This window comes from Helicoverpa zea, chromosome 1 (assembly GCF_022581195.2).
Source record: "Helicoverpa zea isolate HzStark_Cry1AcR chromosome 1, ilHelZeax1.1, whole genome shotgun sequence".
Classification (NCBI taxonomy): Eukaryota; Metazoa; Arthropoda; class Insecta; order Lepidoptera; family Noctuidae; genus Helicoverpa; species Helicoverpa zea.
This window is the reverse complement of record NC_061452.1, coordinates 1,875,532-1,899,675: the sequence shown is the minus strand read 5'-3', so window position 1 is coordinate 1,899,675 and position 24,144 is coordinate 1,875,532. Positions and strand designations below refer to the sequence as shown.

Genomic DNA, 24,144 nt, shown 5'->3' with positions numbered 1-24,144 from the left:
GGTACATTTTTTTATGTTTTACATATTATACTACATACCTCACAGCGCTCTAGCACTAGCGAATTCCCCCCCCACCCCGCAAATTCGCGCGGAAAATTCGCTATCATGTAGGCGTTGAAAACCATTTCTTTGTGTGAAAACTGACGATCTCCCCACAGAACGCACATTACAAACAAGTGAAGATCTTGAGAGAACTCTTTCGTCCACAAAGGGTTTGCCGTGTGACGTCACAAACCCCTATTGTTCTGCAGTCTACAGTCGAGCTGTGTGCGATCTTGACTTTGACACTTTACTGCCAGGTAAGAATGAAGGCTAACATATATGCATAAGCTTCAAACTACATATTTTTTAGGTACGCATATATGGATCATTTTTTTAAAGAAATAAGTAACATTTAATTATTTCAAACTTATGTAAGTAATTCATCGCTTGTTTTAAGTTATGACCTAAGTTCCTTACAATAATAAATAAATCAAAAAGCTATTTCAGTTTCGACTGTATTCCCCGATTTCTAGGTCTCGCAAAATGTTTTACTTATGTCAAAAGTTTCGCTACGAATACACAAAGCTCGTAAAATGTCCGTATAATATGCTACACATGCTGAGTTAATAAATATTTTATTTTATTACATCCCATTTTGCAAATACAGACATTCTTTAAAAATACAAAGAAGTCTAAATCCTAGAAGAGCTCAAAAGATCTCGTACAAAAAAAAGTACGTCACATTATAAAAATACGTTCACATTTTCTGTCAGAAAATAAAACAGGTTCGTAGCGAAATCACATTACAAACACAACAGAGTTGTTAGCACATAAAATACAAAGTTAAAGATGTTGAAACATGGTTGCCTGCGAAAGCTTATTCAGCATGTTTCGGAGCAGGTCTTAATGTAAGTAATTAAAGCGCGCTCGCAAAGCGACATTAAGGCTGGCCTTTCTAATTAATTTAGATCTTTGTTCTTGTCCTTCCATGTTCACACCTTGCTTTAGTAGGAACCATTTTTAAAGGTAGATGAATGAGTGATACTGAATTTCTGTTTTCAACAAATTGACTGAAAAGTACTGAAAGATCATATCGTGTAGCAAAGCCATATGTGATAACCCAGCGTGTGGTATGTCAATAAGGGAAGATTTTCAACCATTTTCCTTTCTAGAACTTTCAAGAAATAAGGGCCAGAATTTCGCAATCACGTGTCATTTTTCCACGCGCTCCTCAAAGAGGCCAAATCCTAGAGGGACTCACCAGGGCTAAAGCCTGCCAGGGCTGCGAGATTGTTCGAAAGAGTTACCGCGGCCCTGGTATATAAAGGGCTTAAGAAAGAACATAATTGGTTTCAGTAAGTAAGAGTCTGACACTCCCTCACGACGCACCTACAACGGGAGGGGTCATTTGATGATTTCCCATAAAAAATGGTGTCTAAATCCGACTGAATTATTTGCGTGTCACTCTAATTTATCGCTAGGACACACGGGTATAATATTGCAAGTCAGTGAGATCGTAAAGCAGAGTATTATCGAATGACCTCGTCTCAGGTCAGCTGAGTTAACTGCTTGAAGTTATGGGTAAACCTTGGTTGGACTATAAAATACGATAGTTTTACTGTTTTTTTTTTAGATCAAATTAGGGATGATAGGTTGAGGTTCTTTGAGATGTGAACGTGGCTGGATATAATTGTTATTTTTTAAATTTTAGTGTGAAACATAGAACAAGGTTCTAATTTATTTCGCTAGTCAAACCTGATTGCTACTATAAACTTCTTAGGTACTTGTAGAGAGTGATATCGAAATAAATTAACATCACTGGGTTTCAAAAGTGTCAATTACGCAGTTTTAAGTTTGCTCTTATTTTAAAGGTGTTCACAAAATACTAAAAAAGATATGTCGTAAAAAGAAATATATACCCAAAACAAAAATGCGAAAGGCTGCCAAGTTCGATAATATGGGAATGCTTCGCCTATAAAAGAAGTGAGATCTGAATAAGTACCAAGTTCTATACACATACCTCAGTTAAAAATAGTTACTTTTTAATGATGTTACTTCACAAGTTTTAATAGAAAATTATATACTTGATTCATTGCGTTTAGTAGGTTTATAACAAGGTGTGTGAAAACTTGCCAAGTAACATCATTAAAAAGTAACTATTTTTAACTGAGGTATGTGTATAGAACTTGGTACTTATTCAGATCTCACTTCTTTTATAGGCGAAGCATTCCCATATTATCGAACTTGGCAGCGTTTCACGTTTTTGTTTTGGGTGGGATTTCATTTATTTTTGTAAGGTTGTTTATTTTATTTTTTTCTTATGATTAAGTTAGTTAAGGAAATGTCTCATCTAGACACACGGCAGTGTGTCCGCCATTTATACTATCTTTCTGATTGTTTAATATGCACTATGCTTCTTACAAAGAAATGAACTAGATTAACTAAATGGACTAGATTTACCAACTAACTGACATGACATGTTATCATATATTATGTTCGTGGATCAAAGTTACACATTCGTTATTTTCGAAAATGACTCACACTTGGCCGTTTTCAGATTTTTACTTTACTTTGACTAAATACAAACCTTTGTAACGAATTTCAGATCGGTACAACCATTCGAAGATATATTATATAAATATAGATAAATTTAGTTCGTTTTAGTTCCTTAGGGGTATAAATTTACACCGGGTATAAAACACCTTCATTATTTTGAAACTGACTCACACTTGGTCATTTTCAGATTTTTCCCTTTACCTTGACATAAAGACCTACCTCCATGCTAAATTTCAAGTCAATACGACCATTGGAAGTGGTCTAGGTTTTTGATGAGTGAGTCAGTCAGTCAGTCAGTCAGTGAGTGTATAGTAAAAATAGCTATTTTCTAACGTCAATATTTCAAGACCTACAATAGGTATATTAATAAAATTTTGTATTTTAGATAAGTGAGGGGGTCTCAACAGTAAATAAAATAGATTTTGAGTTATAGGGGGGTCGAATTTGGCCCGAAATGGTTCGTGTGATATAACCCACGGCCGGTGTGTCGCTTTTTTTTGCTCGAACTTGGCGGACACACTGCCGTGTGTCTAGATACATACATATTTTACAAGTCTTTTGAAAATACAATCAAGCACTAAAATAAAAAGTTTCTTCTGAATAAAAATAACCACGTACATATTCAGCAAATCGCATTTTAACACAATACTCCAACATTGTTAAGAAAAATAAGTTAACAACACACTTAAGATAATTTGCAGCAAAATAAAATGCTTTATCAACCGAAATTCATTATTTTTACGCCAGACAAAAGAAGCACTTACAATGCTCGTTTACACTGAAAAACTAAGTTCGAATAAAATTTTAACAAGTACTTCAGTTAACACTTAGTTTAATAATGCGATTGAAACTTAATTATCTGACTGGACTTCAATTATTATCAGATAAGGTGGGATTTATTTATAACAAAACCACGTAGTTTAATTTACGAAATTATAAAAACAATATTATATGAGAGGTTTTCTTTCTCATTAACCAGAAGACATTAGTGAATTACGGCTATCATTTGAACATCTTTAGAAGCCAGAAGAATAGATGGAAAACGTCTTTCAGGCAGTCGCTCCATATAAAACACTAGTACTCAGCTGCATCTGTTTATACAGACTTCCTACTTTATACAGATACAGCCGATTTCAACGTATTTTGGAAAATGTTAGGCAGATGATGCTTTTTAATATCTACAGGCAAAGCCGCGAGAAATATCTAGTATCGTGGAATATAGGGTTACATAGCGCCGTGAATTAATGAAGGTAATCTTCTATGGCGGGTGAAACATTGCGCGGTCCTACAGTGATGGAGTTTTTTTATACTCCTACGTTGTTTATTTTTAGGGTTATTTATTTTGTAATTGTATATTTATAAAATTAGACAGGATACATGTTTATTTTGGGTTTAATGAGTAAATCTGTATCGGAATTACTGAGTACCTACTGTATCTCAACTGTAAAGGAATACAGGAATATTCTATCCTAAACAACCAGACAATCGTATAGAATTTTCCTATATAGAGAGACTAAGACAGAGAGACACAAAGATAGTTTACTGAATACAAACAAATATACTGTTGATGTGTTATAAATGGAGAATATTATAAAAAGAAATACAACAAAGCACAAGAGATAATAAGGATTTCACAGTAATACCAAATAAGTTGATAAGACGAAATCCTTACTGTTAATTATTATAAATACGAAAGAAGCTTTGTTTGTTTGCATGTGTATCAGTCGCACTTTCTCACCAAAAATTACTGAACCGACTCAAGTAAAATTTTGTACACTGATCCGGAGCCTGAACTTCTTTTGGCATGGCTGGTGTCTGACTACAATTAAACCACTATCAAACGATAAACCACAAACAAAAGTACTCAGAAACCACCCATTACAGTCTTAACAACAATTTTTCATGAACCTCAGAGTAACTCATTACATTATCTTGGTTCAAGCGGTGTCTTTGATCATGTAACTGTAATTCCTCCGTGCAGCGCTCACGGCGAAATAATTGTTGCTTCCAGATGTTTATAGAAGACTGGCTTTTGTATCAAAGCGATGTCAAAGACGATGTGATGTTTTAAACATGAGTCTACGGTGAATGGTTTTAAAATAACAGATTATAAAATGTCTGATGGTGTCACAGCTCGGGGGCGCTCAGATATCGGCCACTAAATAAGTAATTAAATTACATACACAGTGATTTTACGATTGCTAATATTACTATTTGTTTTCTACAATCCTTATTCTACGAATACCTACCATTACTACAAAAATGATAGGTAACCAACACAATCCTTGAATAAATCTATTTCCATACAGATAATTGAATTCACATCGTGAATATCGACCGGTGGCGGTGTGTGATGCATCTCAATTTCAAAGGCTCTACTCCATCACAAGTAAATTCCAGTCGTGTCGTCTAGCGTCTGCTGTATGCATATACAATGTAGACTGCACTTGGCTATGATTACCTGCAGTATGAAATAAACTAGTGACTGAAAATATAATAGGAAAATTATTTACGAGTAATGGAAGACGTTCTCAAGTTTGTCTTCAATATTTACTCAATAATTAAATATCAATGCTTAATTATAAAGTCCTTTTAGTTCAGTAACAAAAATCCAATCATCATGAATGCCTAAAGATCAACGAGTAAGCGGATCAAATCGTTGATAAACTCGTATGGTTAAGGGTAACCCTTTTACACAAATAACAACAAACATTTTAAATTAAAATTAGAAAACACCCTACTGACCCAACTCCTTTACTCAAAATTTGATTTATACGGTCAAAATCTGTTACCATCGGACACAAACCATCATGTTCTGTAGGCATATAAATCTGCAACTAGCATTACAGCAAACCACAATGTTGCAAGACTTTGTAGCTACAAATGTAATACGAGTTAGAACACCCATACACTACAGATTAAACAGTCGACCGTTTTTAAGAGCATCTTGATTCCAATCATAATTTTCAGTCGGTCTGATACTGGGAAAATACTTGATCTGTAATGTACGTACTACCTATTCTACTTCATACTGATTTATGAGCCCAAACCAAGTATCGGCCGACTAAAAGTTTGCAGTATGAGGGTGTTCTTACAGGGCTGAAGTAGTGGGTATTCAGGATGCGGAGTGTGTTAGCTAAGGAGTGAGCTCTGCTTGGAAGCTAGGATCACAATGTTGTTAGTACACAAACGAAAACTAGTATTTGTTGAGATTTAATATGGTTCCTAATGAGTGGTGGCTGAATTCCTAATGTTAAGTGAGTTTTAGTAAACTTAAAATGTAACTATTTTCATGTTACTTCAATTCGAAGACTGTTCGTGATTCGATTTAGTGTTAATTTAATGCATTACAGGCTTGGGTAATTTTAATTTTGGACAAATTGTACAAGAGTAATTTTTACTAAAAAAGGAATTCATTTAAGATAATCATGAAGGGTTATGTGAAACGTGACTTATCTTGGCTTTCCATTCCATGATGCTGCCTAGCCTTGTTAGAGGCTCTTCAAAATAAATTACCTACTTTCGTTCCCGTTTGAATAATCTATAATACAAGACTGAGATATAATGAAAAAATATTTCCCGAACTTTGAAATCCGTGATCCACATCCTCAAGTAATACGCTATTGAAAAATATCATATTTATTCCACATCATCCTCCGAGCCTTTTCCCAACTATGTTGGGGTCGGCTTCCAGTTTAACCGGATTCAGCTGAGTACCAGTGCTTTACAAGAAGCGACTGCCTATCTGACCTCCTCAACCCAGTTACCCGGGCAACCCGATACCCCCTTGCTTAGACTGGTGTCAGACTTACTGGCTTCTGACTACCCGTAACGACTGCCAAGGATGTTCAATGACAGCCGGGACCTACAGTTTAAAGTGCCATCCGAAACACAGTCATCGGTGTGTTTCGGATGGCACATTTATTCCACATATCCTCTTAAAAAAGCACGTTAGGGATTTTTTCAGATATTCTTTATGCAATCTCTCATGAGAATTCAAGAAGTTGCATGCAATTCCCAGTGCAGTTCAAGATAGCTGCCTGAAGTCTAGCAATTTCAGGAAACTAGGCTATGCGTCAATCACAATCAGTACCGAATGTCTTTGTCACATGTCTTTTTAAATCTTTTCAGTTTCAAGATAGTTTAAAATTTAAACCCATTGATTTATGATGATGAACAAGATTGACTGTCAGACTTTCTAGCTTTTATGTATTCGTAAAGGAACATTTTGAATACCGACTCCAACTGCTGACCGCAACTGAAATAAATCAGCCGCAGTTGGTATATATGTATTAACATGAAACGGCAACAGTCCTTAGATATTAATTGTTTTCATGTAGTCCCGTGCGGTTGACATTTGCAGTCGACAGCTAGAATTTAAAAGGTATCTTAACAAAGATAATAAGCGTTTAACTATTAACAACAAGAAGATTAAGAACAACATACCGTTTACAAAAACCCATATTCAAATAAACTAACTATTCAACGAAGCCCATACAAAACCCCAAAAAGTCCTTGACATCTGATATTTTCTTTCGTAAGTTTCATAAGATAACACAATAACTATTCGCATCCATTTTGTCGGCGTGATAACTCATTATCTCTGTGTTATCTATCATTGTAGGCGTGGGATTAACTTATTCGGCTGAAACCCAACATAGAAACCACTAAGCAGGTTTGTTCAGAAGTTTCACTCCGTCAAAAGTTACTCTCTATTCTGCAGTTTTAGATACAAACTTTATGTTCTTGGATACAAAGTTATCTATGTCGATGTATTTCTCCGGTTTTAGTTTGGGCTCCGTGCCAATAAATGTCAAAAAGATTTCTGGCCTACTTACATGCTCGTGAAAGGTAAAACTTATATTATGTGTAAAAAAGATAAAATTTATTTTTAAGAAATTGTCTCTCAATCAGTTCCTTATAAAAAAAAACAGCAAAATTAAATCACACTACAATATTATGTTTATTGGCTAAGCTGTAGATATCATCCCATCCCATCATGCTTTGATATAATCGGGCAGATGATGGATGAGTATCCCAAGACACTAATTTTACAATTATGTCGATACGACGCTGATCCATTACAAGCAACAAACCGACCCATAGTTTCTGGTATTTGATTCCGAATTCATCCGTTGTGCAAAGACATACTATCAAATATTTAGCGAATGACATAAAACCATTAATCAGGGGCCGCTGATGCGCACATTATCGTTTAGTTAATTAACAGAGCCCTGTATGATAGGGAGGCATAGGTTGGTATGAATTCATTACGTAATGAAGAACAATAGGAATGCGACTAGACGATCACAATGACAGCGAGTAACATTCTATTGTGAGCAAAAATGTGATGACTTTGTTATTGGTGGTTATCTAGGCATGCTATCTAGTGACTGACTGTTAGCTATAATAATGACATCCAGAGACAAATTTTCAAAGAGATCATCCAGCTGCGTATGATATACTTAATAATAGTGCACAAGTATTTGCGCCAATACAGGGGCACTCTCTATGCCCTCACTCTTACAGTCCTCGGAGACGGTAATCTGAATTGACAGGACCGATAGCTTAACATGCTTTAAAAACACGAACATAATAAATAATATTAAGAATAGCTATAGAGTTACCATTGCTTTTAATAACGTATCAAAAAGACACGTCATGTGATTTTAACAAAACTGCAAGCAGCTTTTCAAGACCATTTGTAAGGCACTCTTTTCCTTTTTCATATAACTTCAAAGACCAGCTCGTTTGCTGGAAAATCAACTATTTACAGGCACGCCTGCTGCTAGAAAACTCATGTTTGCCTCCAATTTAACCGATGAATGATCACGTAAAACGGAATGCTATTGCCGCTCTCGATTTCATAGGCGGCGTTTGTCGCTCTACCTAGTGCAGTAGTGTGTAGTTTTACTAAATATCGTTTGAAGGTTATAATAATTTTAGTTATGGATGATGTTTTAGTGATGGTATCTGTTTAAAATTATGTAAAAAGGGGTATGTACTTTTTGATTATTAGCATATATTAGGAGGTAGGTTTTTGAATTTATAAAACTCAGCATTGTTTTCTTTTTCTACGTGTGGCAAACTTTTCTAATTGACAATAACTTATAAATACTGAACTTTACATCGTTCAATTGATGTAAGTAGTCTAGAGCCTGAGAAAGGACATAGACTTTTTATTCGGCTATGTATAGGAAATAGTAACCTCAAAACGAGGGCGAAACCCCGGGAACACCTAGTACATTATACCAAACATTAGTTCAGTTGGTAGTATTGACAGAAATAATAGTGAAAGGTCACACTAGTGAGGTAACCTATTGTGTAATCTCATCAAACGAAAGGTCACTTCATCTATCAAACTAGTTCTCCCCTGCAACTTCGTTCGCATGGAATAGTTGCTTTGAGCAGACGTCTTTTGTTTCTTAAGGCTTTACTAGCGCCCTTAGGATTCTATATTGAATGCTCTTTAGATTTATTTTCTAGAAAAACCAGGAGAGAATCGAAAGGTAAAATACAAAACATATTTACACTAAAAATTATGTTAGTTTTAAAATTGTTTGAAGCCAGACATGCAGATAACGAACATAAACAACAATTAATGAAACTCTTGGGAGAAATAAAAAAGGGCTAGTTATCTAATTAATCAGATTTCGCAATTTCTAAAATACCATTATTTTACAACTGAAAACTGGATATCTGAATAAATTAATGTGACTAAGATTTTACTAATATTCCTTGATAGAATTAAAATCATTAATTGTTACATGATATATTCGAAGAAGAGGACCCAAGAAACAATGGAAGGAGTATGTGAATAGAAGAGTACTTCTATCTGGCGTCATCTCACAATGAACACTATTTCTAACCATATTGACTTTCCATACTTGGAAGGAGAAAACATGCTACGCCGCCGACCCCAAAAAAAAATGGGATAAAGACAGGAGGATGTAGATGGAAAACGCCTTCCTCTCTTCTTACTATTTTGCTGTGCCCATCAGGGTCCATAATTGTGACTACCTCTATTATTTTATATTTTGCACCAAATGTACATTATGGAATGTAATATATAGGTACAATAATAATAATTGATATGATTTGAATTAATAGGTACACCTGGTGACATATTGGTGGTACGATGAGAATTTAACGACTGACCCGGATTCACTGGTCTCGCGTGTAGTGTAAAATATTCGGTGATACGTACTATGAATATTCATCAACTGTTAAATAGGAAACTATTATGATCTTGTTTGTTTACTAATAAGCCTGCATGTTATGGTAACTGATTGCATGCTATTTCATTTTGTGGGAAACAGTATGAACCCTTTTCCTTCCGTTAAACACGAATCCCTGAATTAAAAGGGTCTTATATTTCCTTTTTGAGTCTCTAGACTACCTGTGTCCTTAGTTATATCAAGATTGGTTCAATAACAATAATAGCTCTGATGTGGGAGAGATGTCAAAGTAACTCACTCTATATGACCATATGTCGCATTGTCACACTAAAACTAGTCAACCGATTCAAAACACTTTTGCGCAGATTACCTAACAACAGGAAAACCAGGGAACTTCTTCCTGCAGGACAAACATGGATGACCGGGATAAACAGTAGCCTAAGCAGGAAGATATTCCCTAGTTTCGAGGGTAGTTCCCCGCAAACTTCTTCCCGGTAGTTACCGGTAACAACTAGTAATAACATAAACACAACACAAACTTAATCGCAAACTATCCATTCCTACCTACAAATATTTGCCGACACATTCCCTAACTATTGCAATTTAACTTGCATAAATCAATATAGTTAACTTGTAGAAGCCGAGTTTAGCTGACTACATACTTAGTTACAAGTTACTCGTATCCACGAAGAAAGGAATAGCGGAGATACCATAAGGAAGGTAGGTCAGGCGCCTTCTTGTAGATCAAGGTAACGCATGTTATGCATGATCAGTTAGTAGAACTAACGAGACGTTTGGGTACCTTGTTAAATCAAAACCAATTTGTCAAAGATTAGTCTTAATATATTGACTGATTTTATTTTGAAAAAAGTGAGCGGGTTCTAATGGAGGCGTATGAGAACAAAGCTGGTAACATTCCTCGTTCCCCGAACATCCGCATTTTGGCGCTCTTCTTTCGTAGGAGATATTGCGTTATGACATCTCCGCTAGTCATTTTGTTCTCCATGGTTACAAGTTACACACATCTGCTTTGAACAAAAACTTTGGCAAGCATTTTACTTAGTTCCAACTTATAATATGTTACTGATGACATGGCGAATGTGTCAACTAAGTTATGTTTGTTATGCTGAGTAAGTTATTCTGTTAGTTTGTGTATTTGTTTGTTATATATTGTTTTTATTGGTAGGCAGATTGAAGTCTGGGATTGATTCCCTGCGTCTCAAGTAATATTATGAAGAGGAAATATTTGATTGTTTATTTATTTGACATGAATAGGCTCTGAAACTTCTTGATAGATTTGAAAAATTCTTACACCGATAGGAAGCAACATTATTCCCGAGTAACAAAGGAAATATTTTATCCAGGTATGGGAATAAGTTCTCCCAGTAAGCGAGTGAAACCACAGGAAAAAAGCAAGTTTTTAATAAAGCTTTATTTTAATTTAATCTGCATACCTACATTTGGAATCAATTCAAAAATGTTTAAGCAATCCGATAAAAATACTGAATTTAATTTCAGTTTGATTACAGTAATAGAATAAACAAATAACTGTAAGTAACGTTTGTACAAATAAAAATATACAAAATAGCATAGCGAATTTCAAAAAGCATTCTCGAACAATCATAAACGTATTTTGAAAACAAATGAGTTTTTATCTCGCGTAGGTAAATGAAAAATAAATTCAGGTATAAAACTATTTTAAAATTCAAAGAAGAAAAAAACAATATGACGTTTGAGTGTATACGTGAAACTTAGGGTGTTTATACACTGCGATACAAAAGCGCTCGACATTCACCTGAAATATGTATATTGTGTGTGTATTCATATTTAAGAGCTAAAGATTTGAGGTTATCAGAAAAAGAAAACAGTTTTAGATAGCACGTTTATTGAGGAAAGCTAATCGGACTATTTTATTCGGGTGCACGAATTAAGTAGTTCCCATGAGACACGGGACAAGGCAATGTTTAAATCATATTTAGCGTGAGACGCGGTAACTCGCATAAATCGGAAACAGTCCTAAATCACGTTTTTGCTTCAAAAAGTGTCAGTGTATAACAGTCCTAAAACTAAGTGGAAATTCCAGCTTTTCATACATTTTATTTTACCAGTTATGCCAACATTGTTCGTAGTTTTCAAATGTAAAAATGTTGACCTCACTACAACGAGGATAGAGCGATAATTCTGTGCGGTAAGCTAATTTGAATTTATTGTTACGCAGAAAATGTTTGTTGTAGAACTCCATATTTTATATTTGCTTTAGTTTTTGTTATTTAGCTTGTAATTTTTATTTCGTTGTTTTAACGGATTACTGTATTGTGGGTTTTATTATTATGCTGCTGTATTTTTTTGTCGTATACCTATTTGGTGTAGCTGTCTGAACAAACATTTATATATTATTTACTTTTTACCAGCATCCGCCCACAGTTTCAACCATATCCTGTGAGAACTACTTCGCGCACCCGTACACAAAGTGGCTCATATCCTTCCTCGTTGGTAGGCTATCTAACACTTAAATATTCTGTCAAAGTTCTTTGGTAAAAATAAAACGTTTTTCATATTTACTTAAACCTGTTTTCAAACACATCTAAAATCTAGCAATGACGTAAATTAACAATAAAATTCGCACAACATTCAAAGAAAAATGCAAGTTATCCAAACGAAACAATAGAATAAACACAAGCCACAGAGTCTAGAGAGGAGTGCCGCCCACAGAGTGCGTCATCTCTCGATTATGATGCGTTATTGAAACGCCTACGTCACAACTCTGTAAGATGTGCTGAAGAAAATCCATTTGTAAATACAGATGTTTTGGTTCAAGAAAGCGGATGAGATAAACTTATGTGTGTAAATGCATATTGGCTTTTCCTTTTATAAAAAATAATTCAAATTATTTAATATTATGATTTGTAGCCGACTTCCCAAAAAAGAAGGAGGCTCTCAATTTGATTTCTTTTCTCAACTGTGTCAGGGTCGACTTCTAGTCTACTCGGTGGCAGCTGAATACCTGTGTTTTACAAGGAGTGATTGTCTATCTGATTTCCTCAACTTCGACCGCGTGTACTTACTATATTATATTTTTTAAGAATAAACAATTTTGCTTCTAATTTTAAGACTGCTATTCAAAGACGCACAAGAATCATAACAAAAAAATCATTGACCATTATTTTTCCATACCTTGATGGAGTATCAAAACATTTTAGTAGGTAATCCGTCTTAATAACAGCCTATTATGGTCGTAATAACTGTTTGAATGGGCTCACAACAAACTTATTCTATTGTGCTGAAAGTTAACACCTTACTAAGCCTTTTATCGCTAGAGGGGTAAAGAGGTAATCTCGTCTCGAGGCTGAAAACCGCGGGAAACTGTTTTAAATTTCGAATTACTTTTTGTCTGGTGTATGGAACTTTTTGTATCTATAAAGGTTGTATATGTAAATAAAATTATATAGTGTCTACAAATCATTTTTTATCAGATAATTATACCAGCTTATATCGTAATAAAACAAACGCAAAAATACTCCATCTGTTTATTCAAGGCCATCTAACCTAAATAAACAAACACAATTCTTTCCCCAAACAAATAATACTAAAAATATCCTTTTACGCAAAACCAGCATGACATATGACGTCACAAGACACGACAGATATGACAAATATTTATACGCCATTCAAGGGTTAACACATCGCTGAAGGGTTGTCATAACTCGAGTAAAAATAACGACTGAAGGGATTGGAGCCCTTTTAATTGAGTCCTTAGAATTTAACGATGCTTGGTGCCCTTTATTATACTGGATACGCTTGACCCTTGTTTCAATCACGGAGAAAATAAGTAGCAGAGGTGCCATAACGGAAAATCTCTTAAGAAAGTAGCGCACCCAAATGCGGGTAAGCTCAGGATGAGAAATGTGACAGTTTCCGCCCTTAGACGCCTTTTTTGGAACCGATTTTCTTTTTGTAATATCAAAAATCGTTGACATATGTCTCAAAGAACCAAAAGTCCTAGTTAATTCACTCGTAACAGATTGTTCCGGTCATACCTATTTGACCTAGATGAAGGCGCCCGGCCACCTGCCCTATGCATCTCTGCTCATATTTCCTTACTCCGTGGTCACACTGGACACGCTTGACCCTTTAGGTTTCCATTAAATTGGAAGTGTTTAATATAAATCTCGGGTGTTAAGGGTTGTTAGTGCTATTATGTTAGGACAAGGTCGAGGTAATTGGTTCGTACCTTCGAATGGGACTTCTTAATAGTTTTCTGTCTTGAATTTGAATAGTGACTTATGTGTGTTCCTTACTTGACACTAAAAAGCTTGCACTTGATTAAGTAACAATTTCAAAGAGGAAGATACTTTTATTATTTTTGACCCCCCCCCCCCCCCGGCGAAATTTTCTCGACCCATTTATACATACATATAATGGTATATGAAAAATAGTATAACAGATAATTAATTTCTTAAAAAGACTTTGTAGTAAAACAAAATATTATTTTTTTGTTCCCACCTAAATCTTTCCCCGAAAAATGTTAGGCAGCAAATTCTAAAATTATTTAGCAAACTATACTAGATTATAGACGTAACCTTGGAAGAAAATTGATATGATACGTAAATTGAATGACCTGGAATTGAACCCACACACTCGAACCTTTTACCACCATGGCTATAGGCACTGATTGCTTTCTTAGCTAGGTATATGCAAAGGTAGCATCTCTTTCAATTTCTCTGATCTTAAAAAATTTAAACATTGCATAACCTTACCCAAAAGATTAAAAAAATATATCATTTTTTAAATCTTCACCAAACACCATTTCATCCCAAAACACTTAAGATCCTATAAATTGGATTCAGAACGGTAATAGCAAAATGATTTATTTGGGCAAACCTTCAAAATAACGCGACCCTATAAATATATTTAACTGAATCAATTTAACTACATCGATTCCTGTCTTCAGTTAACCGTTTAAGATTAAATAGGATGTTTAAATTTAGAAGGTTTGTTTGGTAAACTGCGGTTGTTGATGTTAACGTCACAAACGTAAACTAACGTGCAGGTTAGAACTATTGTTCTTGAAGATATTCTGAAATACCAATACGTATTATAACTGAAATGTGTTTGTTATCATCACTCATTGTCAAACTTATAGCAGCGTTTTACCTGAAATAAAACGCATATTAAATACTTACCTTATTTGAAGCTTACTAGTTTGGAGATAGGCACCTACGTGTTTTCCGCTTTTATCTCTGTCCTTTTCTACCCCATATCTTGCATCTCTCTCGCACACCGACCAGTTTCACTCCCCACCAGGCAGGAGGCGACGAGTGTTCTCGGCGGCCACAGTTCGTCATTGAGTCGAAAACACCAGGCAGAAATTAAAATGTAAGCTTCAAATAAGGTAAGTATTTAATATGCGTTTTATTTCAGGTAAAACGCTGCTATTAAATTCTTGACCGTTATTTGAAGCTTACTAGTTTGAGACGTGTTTGTTATCGCCTGGTGGAAGTGGACGCCAATGTGAGCAAAAGCACAATGAAATTGTGTATGTAAATAGGTACTTAGGTACACGAGTAATCACATGTAAGTATGTGTATTGCGTCCTGGAATACTAATGTAATCAAAGTTAACTGGTACTGGTACTCAGCTACATCCTGTTAGACTGGAAGCCGACCCCAACATAGTTGGGAAAGGGGCTCGAAGGATGAGTAATAAAAATTAAAAGAGAGATGCAAGAACAAAAGCAAAAATTGATTTCATTTTCTAATAGTAATTAACAAAAACATTGCGATACTTCTTAATAACAATAGTAACAAAAATATAGACATTAATCAGCTGGATTAATTAAATAATCGAGATAACTTGCTACTTCTATTTAGTGGGTATCTTTCCCTTCTGTAAAAATGGGCAAATGTATTGCCTGATCGCCAATTACCCTTTGCTAATATATCGTCCAAAGGTATATTGTCAACACAGATTTTGACGCTACCGCCGAGTGGAAGCTTCCTGGGGTTGTAGTTATTCCTGCCTCTTTTAACAATGTCTTAATCCACCCGCATCATCGTTCGGGTGCCTGCCTTTGGTTGGCCTCTAACGGATATAAATAAATTTAAGGAATTAGCCGATGTCCGTCTATCTTCTAACAAGGCTTTAGTCTTTCTGACCCAATACACTGGACTTAGATTTATATTTTCCTGATTATCCATCAAACAACAACCCGACTGCCTATGACTAGAACTGTCGGTCTTAGAGCCAAAGACTGGCCATAAGATTAAATTATCTTTGTTGTTTTTGAAATGTTCTGGGTCTATTGCAAGCAAGGAAAGATCATGGACTCGCCTTTCCGAAACAAGCTAGCAAAAGAAAGAGCAGCAGTGTGCCTGGAAGTTGCAAATGGATTATTCTCGTCTACGTTTACTGCACTTAAGTAGGTTACCAATTGGTCAATATTCCAGATGGACGGCTTCCCGGGGAACAGGTTTGCTCAGCGCTATTGATTTTAAAATGTGTCCGACTAGAACGTGTGAACCTAGCTCTAGAGTGGTTTCTGCATTGCATAGTGTAGCTATAACTGACTTGTGTAATAAAATAGTATTGTATGCTAGTTTATTTACTATGTGTAAGTTCGCTAAAAATTGGGTAAGTATAGGTCCAAATAGGGATTCAAGGATTCATAGGATCCAATTTCATACTTTTCGCCCCAATTTAACCATCGACTCCAAGCTGATTGATAAGTGTTGCGTGTGGATTGAAGAAGACTTCAGTCGGAGAGACTCCTTGTCCCTCCCCCCCCCATTTCCTTGACCTTGGCAGGGGGTATCCCCGTTGCTGTGCGGTTTCTGCTCGAGGTTCATCAGTGTGTAGGGTACTGCTAATGATCGGGACTTCAAATCTGCTCGCCAAAATACCTGGTGCCACCGAAGGAACTACTATGAGATTAACTCCCGTTCCTGAATTGAGATGACTGAGGACCTACGGTATAAGGTAAGGTGGCGGTAATACCCATGCTAGCGGGTAAGTCAAAACTTGAGAAAAATGCATCGTGGAACCCCGCTTTCGGGTCCTTCAGATCTAGGGGCACGTAGTACACAACTATGTGTCCCTGGGCTCGCTTCGAGGCAAATAGGTCCACTGCTGATACAAGATGCCACTCCGGTGGAGGTTTGTGTCGGGAGAGATGGTCTGCCTGACTGTTGAATAGGGCTGGTATATGATTCACGACGTGATAGATTTGATACAGCTCAAGATAACTGAATACTCTGTACGTCAAGTTCGGTAGGCTCCTTGATCGGGTGCCACCTTGATTTCTTAGATATGACACCACAGTCCCATTTCTGCATTGAAAAATGGCTGTTGATCTCTTTAGCAACTTGCCGTGATTTTCCAGTTAATACTGCAAGCATCTCTTTCAGATCGCAGTGAAAGCCTTTTTCTCTCTCGTTCCATGAACCCATTACGGGAGTTCCGTTCAGTTGCGCCCCCATCCTACATCGGAGGCGTCCGTGGTTATAAGGTGACAGGGAAGTGGCGAATGAATATCCAAGGTTTGGTGGCAGCTGACCAGCCACCACTTTAGATCTGCTAAGGTATCTGCTGGTAGGTTCAACATTGCTATACTCCATTCACCGAGCCGTGAGCCCACAATGTAACCAAAGAATGACACTTTTTCAAAATGGTGGGTATAACCCGACCGATGACAAAAACGTCACATTTTTATGTAAAATGTTCTTAGTATCTGTGGTCTTCAATTAAGTAGGGTTCTATGTATGACAGTCAAGACTTCTAGGTTCATTTTAAATGTAAACGATTTACTACATATTTCATTAAAATTAAGAAAATAATTTACGGCATTTATTATACATATTTGATTTCAATTAAGTTTGAAAAGATTGCATAAGTTCCACAGACATCGTTCTAAAATATCATTTCTAATGTTGTCAGTATATTACTTTCGTAGTTATTTTTATAAAATATGATCATTACTTCAATCGTGACTTATAAGAACCCTTTTTATGGTTTGTTCACCGTTTGGCTCACGGTTCCATGAATAGGGTAGGTATAGATTGCTGTTCAACACTGCATTGAGGAAAGTGAGGAGAGCCCGGTAATGCAGTCTGCCGTATGGAACAACGAAAACTTGCGAAGTTTAAAAGTCCTATCAAGCTATGCAGGTCTTCTAAGTTTGTCGTGCTGTTTGTCACGTAGTGCGTTTTGTCATTATCTTGTTGATAATGCTTGCGATTTATTCACTTGCCATCCAAAACATGGTGCAAATGATCCCAAAGTAGGCAAATATATCTTGGTGAGCCACCAGAAAATCGAGATACACAATTATAAGTAACCCTTGAGTTTTCAAAGTTTGAGCCACCCAAATTGGTCACTGTGGCGAAGGTCTTGGGTGCCGTGCTTAAGCCAAATGGTAGGCACGTAATCTGAAGCAGTCTTCTTCTGTATACTAGTCGAAGAACATATCTGTGACCTTCGGCTACCGGAAGGTAGAAGTAAGCCTGGGCGAGATCCACTTGCACAGCCATTCGTCTTTCTGAAGAAACTCTAGCACCCGAAAAACATTTATTAAACTGAAGGGTTCCGTAATTATGAACTTGTTGAGAACCTTGAGATTGAGTATTGGACGGTTCTTTCCGTCGCCTTTTGGGCACAAGAAACATATTGGAAAGAAAGCTGGCAGAATTTGCAGCTATCAATAGAACTTTTTGTTTTATCATTTGGGATATGACGACATCCATCTCTTTGGACTCTCTGGTCAAATCTGGCATTATCTATCAAAGGTGGCTTTTGGCCAATGGTATGCGATACCCAGTTATTATTTTTAACAAGAAAGGCGGAGCTCCCATTTCTTTCCATTGGTCCTGATATAATGTTAGGCAACCCGCCTGGAAAGTCATAACTTACGTGCCTTGTTGGACGCATCAAAGTCCGCCTGCGGTCCTGGACGCTTTCTGTTTCCTCTGTTGGACATGGTTCCTATTGTAATTTACTCGTGATATCCCAAGGGAGCTTTTAGAGTTTTGCGTCACACGCCATTCAGCGTGAGTGTGATTACCATTTCCCTTCGAGGGAAGGTTATAATGGCGACTCTTCGAAAGTCGATCCAAAAAGCCACCCTGCGAGGGTAGATTGCAATGATGGTACGACCCGCAACATGCATGATTGGTACCCTGCGAGGGTCCGTGATAATGAGCCGACCCCTGCGGGGGATGGCTAGTATACTTACTGGTCCCTGCTTTGTAATGATGCTGCTACTCGCAACATGCAAGATTGGTGCCCTGCGCGGGTCCGTGATAATGAACCGACCCCTGCGGGGGGTGGCTAGTATACTTACTGGTCCCTGCTTTGTAATGATGCTGCGACTCGCAAAATGCAAGATTGGTACCCTGCGCGGGTCCGTGATAATGAACCGACCCCTGCGGGGGGTGGCTAGTATACTTACTGGCAGTCCTAGGCGGAGCGTACCAAGTCTTTCAAGGCCGAAAACCATCACACGCCGTGATAATGAGCCGACCCCTACGGGGGGTGGCTAACAGACTTACTGGCAGTCCGAGGGGAGCGTACCAAGTCTTTCAAGGCCGAAAACCATCACACGCCGTGATAATGAGCCGACCCCCATGGGGGGTGGCTAACAGACTTACTGGCAGTCCGAGGGGAGCGTACCAAGTCTTTCAAGGCCGAAAAGCTTTCTTGACACCACCAGCCCTCTTCAAGTGCGGTAGTGACCAGTCCGAACTAAGGAGATGCTGGTTGGACCGCACCTCACACCATTCTTTTTTGTCAAAAAGTTGAACGCCTTGCAGGATTGAACTAGGGCCACAGGTGCCTTAGGAACTTCGGGCTTGCTTTCTTTTCCATAGTCACGTGCACGGGCTGTGGTAGCTTTATTATTTACCGCATCCGTATTTGCTTTATAAGTCACTCATTCTGAAAACAAATTACTGAAAAAAAAAGTACACGGAAGAAACTCGTGACAAAAAAAGGGGTAGATGTACAAAATATTAACACTTGATTTCGCAAAATCGAATATCGAACGGTAAAACCGTTAACAAATTGTATAAAATATTATAAACTCACCTGTGTTCTGCGAGAGCACTGAGTTTATTTTTCAACGAAATACTACAGCGGTTGGTTAGACCAACCTTCTCGGGCGGAAAACAAGACGCCAATGACGAACTGTGGCCGCCGAGAACACTCGTCGCCTCCTGCCTGGTGGGGAGTGAAACTGGTCGGTGTGCGAGAGAGATGCAAGATATGGGGTAGAAAAGGACAGAGATAAAAGCGGAAAACACGTAGGTGCCTATCTCCAAACTAGTAAGCTTCAAATAACGGTCAAGAATTTAATGATAAATTATCAATTTTCCGTTAACAATTGAAAATCGATGCGTTTATCTTATCTCTTGACGGGGCACTTTTCGCGCCTGTTTCAATGAGATAACAGAAAGTTAGATGAAATATTGTTCAGTTACAAAATATTTCTAAATCGACTTACCAAATAAACAAAGAATTAGCTGATCAGCTGTTTCAATCCGCTTTTCTCACGAACACACTCTTCCATAACACTTATTCAATTCTCATCAAAACACTGGTATTGTAAAACCTTAATATGAAAAATATACAGGCACAAAAGAAAATTCAAGAACCAAACATCTCATCAGCAACCAAAAAGTTTACAACTTACTCTCAGAAAAAAAAAGAAAACTCTTATTTCAAAATCCACCATTAAACTACAAACGTCAAATGGAACTGTCAAACCATTTTCGAATTAAGATTTTCGCAGCGTCATTTTTGTTATGAAAACTGCGATGTATTTTTGTTTTCGTGACGTCATAAGACGGGATGGCTCGCGTCCTCTCTGCGCGGAACCCGCGGTCATACTGAAGTCTGAAAGCTTCGCTCCCAGGGATACATATCAATATACGTATGAGAGACCGCTTAGCAGACTTTTTAAAAACTATTTCAGCTTTTTTCAGCGTGAAATCAATTGAGAATCTGAATTGGAAAAGTTGTTAATTAAATCGTAGCTGAAATGCAAAAAGCTTTGACTATTTTTCTGTACTGTACTGTAAATATTTTTTATCAATGGATCGATTGTATATACAGGGTTTATTTGAACAGTTTTGAACCTTTTTTCTGCCTGTATAGCTATTGAACTTTTCGGTATTTACTCAAACTAAATTAAGTTCGTAGTTTGTTTTGGATTTGCGGTTTCAAAACATACCTCTAGATCGCCTTTTCTACGTTGACTGAAATGTGTATTTTATGTGCGTGTTTTTATTTTTACTGTAGTTTCATACGTACGGTAGTTGTATACGGGTAAGCTTCATTTCGCGGGCAGACGCACTAGCTAGTTGTAACCAAACAAAAGATATTTTATATTGTTTAATAAATACGTATACCGAAGCCACCAATTCATGAAGTCACCAATTCATGACGCCTATCTAAACAAGTAAATAGCAGATAGCTGACCAAATCAGATTAACAGAATAACTTAAAATCGCGTAACAATTATTCACATCAATCATTTATTATTGCTCTTCTACTAGGCGTTCTTCATTCAATCAAAATTTAATGTGGCTTAATACAATTATGTGTAAGTAACACGCAACTCTTGAATTTGAAAATCCACAAAACAGATGAACTCAGAAAGTTCTCTAGTAATTTAACCTTAGAGGTAATATCACAAGGAAAGAAAGACTGCGGAGATACCATAAAGAAGGTAGATCAGGCGCCTTTATGTAGGTCAAGCAACGTACGGCCGTCGTGATCATTTAATAGAAATAACAATACATTAAGGTTCTTTGTCAAATCAAAATGTCAAAGATGGTGTATTGATTGATTTATGATTTAATTTTGAAAATAATGAGCTGTGTCCATAGAAGGTGTGTAAGGGCGGAACTAGTAACGTTCCTCGTTTCCCGACCATATGCATTTGTCGCGTTACTTTCTTAGGTGATTTTGCGTTATGACATCTCAGCTAGTCGTTTCGTTCTCCATGCACCTAATAAGTCTTGTGATTAAGATCAAACCTTCTGACACATCTATATAGTGACATAAAACTGATTAGATCGTTTAGATTTTCGATGAGATGAGATAAGATTCTCTTGATAAAGTTAAACGAATTGTTTCACGCCATTTGCCTCTTAATTGAACTCGTGTGTTAGTTTTATTGAACTAATCTCGTAAATAGTTAAATTTTGAGTTTGGTAAAGTGTGAGTACATGATTTGGTTTTATTAGTTTTAAGTGAATTGGTTACAATAAAGAAGTTATTTAATTTTATTAGGCGTTGAAAGCCTTTGCTGATATAATAGGCTACGTTTAAAACATAAATAAGTATTCAAATGAGATAGGAATAATTAATAATAATAATAAGATCTTTATTTATACAAAACCGATTTAAGTGTTTTGTACACAGATAATGTACATCCTGAAAAAGTACATAACATACGTTTATGCAGCAAGTCATTGCAGGGTCATTGCCAAACAGTATTGTAATTCTTTTTTGATGAATAAGTTTTTTTTTTTTTATTATTATTCTTTATTGTACACAAAAACATTTAAAAGATACACACAACACAGACATGTACAAAGGCGAGCTTAACCCAGAACTGGGTTCTCTAACAGCAAACCTTAGAGCGATAGAGAGATGCGATAGGGAAGAGAAAATATTAAGTGCACAACATTAAACAAAACAAAGTTTTTTATTTTGTAAACAAAACAAAGTTTTTTATGTTTAGTATTTTGTTTTTTTTTTTTTAATTTTGAGCAAGTAGCAAAAAGCAGTTCCCTTAGAACGCGGGTGAAATTGCGTGATACAGCTAGTAAAAGAATATATGCGTTAAACACAATTGTCTGTGTGAAACAACTAGCAATAAATAAAAACAACAAATTTTTCAAAGACTTTAACATTTCCAAGCAGAAAACTTGTGCCATAACATTACCATACATTACAAGTTAATGTAAAAATGTAAGTAACTGCGTCGTAACTTAACATTAACTGTGGTTTAGTGCCAAACTTAATTGAGATGTTGCACAGTTAAATGGCGTATGACAAGAGAACTGAGTTGCCAAATGTATTGTTTTCAGTTGCGTAACGAAAATTGTGGTTATGGAGAAAAATTACGACTTTTGAGAATATGAACGTAGCAACTACAATAGACTAGTAAAATTGGTCTTAGTTCAGTACTAAGACCGTAGTATCAAGTACTTGATAGAGATGTTTAGGTAATTTGATTTTTTCTTTAAGTTTAATTGCAATATGAATAACTAACTTATTTATCGTTTACCATGTAATAAATTGTTATTTATTTAAGCTGATTTATATAAAATAATTAACAAAAAAAAACAATTTGAGGACAAATCACATTTATTTTATTAAGATCTAAAACTGCAATGGAATGAGAAGTTTTTGTTACCATTGCTATAAGTTGTTTTTTCTTCTTCTTCGTGAAAATAGTTTAACCTACTTCATATTTTCGCTCTACGAAAATATTAGCCTTATCAATTTCAATTGCCAGCAACGCTACGCCGTAGCGGGGTCTCGTAGCGCTATCTACGAACTTGTCGTCTGCAAGTCTAAGCCAATAGATTTCGTAGTGTTCATGCAATATTTTTTGGGTCATGAATTTAATATTACATAGTAAGTATGAGCGTGAGTTTAAGATAGATTATATCGGATATAGCGATATATGAAAATAGCAAAGTTTTCTTCGAAAAAGTCAATATTTCGAAAATTCCAGTTTATCTCGAAGAAACGTTTCAGAAAAGGGAAATCGATTTTAAAATCTTATCTGTAAAATTGATAGCTTCCAAATTGTTCATTCGTGCAGTTATAATTTAAATCGGGTTAAAGCAATTTCCTCAAAATTGATAACTAATAAATCTTTCTGGGAACAGTTTCTTCCGATACACTAATTGAAATATTCCAGACATTACATAACTAACATACACAAACATTAATCCTTGTTTTCAAGAAGTCATTCAACCTTCTTTTGTATGGGTATTAAAAAAGGTTCGATGCAGCTACGGATAAATAAAATTCAATAAGCCGTATCTTCACAAATCCGGCTGATACTCAAGCCTGATTATATTTTACTACTATAAATTCGTCACACAAGACGCTTTGTCAGCACTTTGTATTATCTTTAACTTGGATTATTGAAACAACTGGAACTGCTGTGAGCTTAAATCTTTATGCAACAGTACTACCGTTTACGAGCGGTACAATAAATCCCACCCTCTACGGGGCATCTTCAGGAGATGTTGACAAGACTCGTTGACATATTTCAAATATTTTATGCCATGGGTTGCCGCAAAGTAACTGATTCTGATTCCATAATTTAACAACAAATACTGATAGCTCACTCATAAATTCTCAATCACAAATCTGAAACACATGCACACACAACTATGACTGGCGGTCGCAT

General features: G+C 36.3%; 1 protein-coding gene across 1 annotated transcript in view; it reads right to left on the bottom strand.

Moving 5' to 3' along the window:
* Positions 1-20,589, bottom strand: part of LOC124630378 (galanin receptor type 3) — an 89,425-nt gene extending 68,836 nt beyond the window's left edge. The window contains exon 1 of the mRNA XM_047164261.1: positions 20,209-20,589. The gene's annotated coding sequence lies outside the window, so the exon portion shown is untranslated. The remainder of the gene's footprint in view (positions 1-20,208) is intronic.
* Positions 20,590-24,144: the final 3,555 nt, after the last annotated feature.